The sequence below is a fragment of the Odontomachus brunneus genome, unplaced genomic scaffold, assembly GCF_010583005.1.
Source record: "Odontomachus brunneus isolate Ranch 3 - 2012 unplaced genomic scaffold, Obru_v1 Obru_scaffold_358, whole genome shotgun sequence".
Taxonomy (NCBI): domain Eukaryota; kingdom Metazoa; phylum Arthropoda; class Insecta; order Hymenoptera; family Formicidae; genus Odontomachus; species Odontomachus brunneus.
In genome coordinates, this window is record NW_022639808.1 from 59,003 (window position 1) to 59,645 (window position 643).

Below are 643 nucleotides of genomic sequence, written 5' to 3' on the forward strand. Positions count from 1 at the left end.
GACGTCGCCTCTCGGCAGTCTTCTGTCGCGCCGTGAGAGGCGCAACAGGCGCCGCCACCGGCTCTCGTCCCGCCGCGGCCGGCGGACTCCGCGGGATTGCGGGCGGACGCGCGCCGCCCCTCGCCCTACTGGCTGGTACCGCCGTCGCCCCCATCCTCCCCGGACGCCCCTCGCCGACGGACGCGCGCGTTCCCCGTCGACCCATAACCCCGCGGACATCCCGTGGAGCACCCGAATGTACGGCGACGCACTCACCAGTAACTCCCCGACGCGTCGCATCCTCCGCGGGTCCTGCTGGCAGCGTCCTTCCGCTCCCCGTGCTCCTCGCAGCGACCCCCAGTAAGGGGGGATAATTCGCCACCGTGATGGGCGGCGGACTAGGCGCCGCACGCGCCTCCGTGCCCGAAGCCTCATCACTGGACGAGAGGCGCGCCCTCCTCGCTCTTCTCCGCGCGGCTCTCCCCTCGGCCACTGTCCACTCCTCTTCTTCTGAGTCCACTGCCGTGCCGCCGCCGACGGCGCCGCCCCCCTCGCTGCCGCTGCTGCTCGTGGTGTTGCCGACGACGCCTCCCCGGGTGGTAGTGGTGGTGGTGATGGTGGTGGTCGTCCTCTGGGCGGGGCGCGGCCGGAGCGCCCTCCTGGA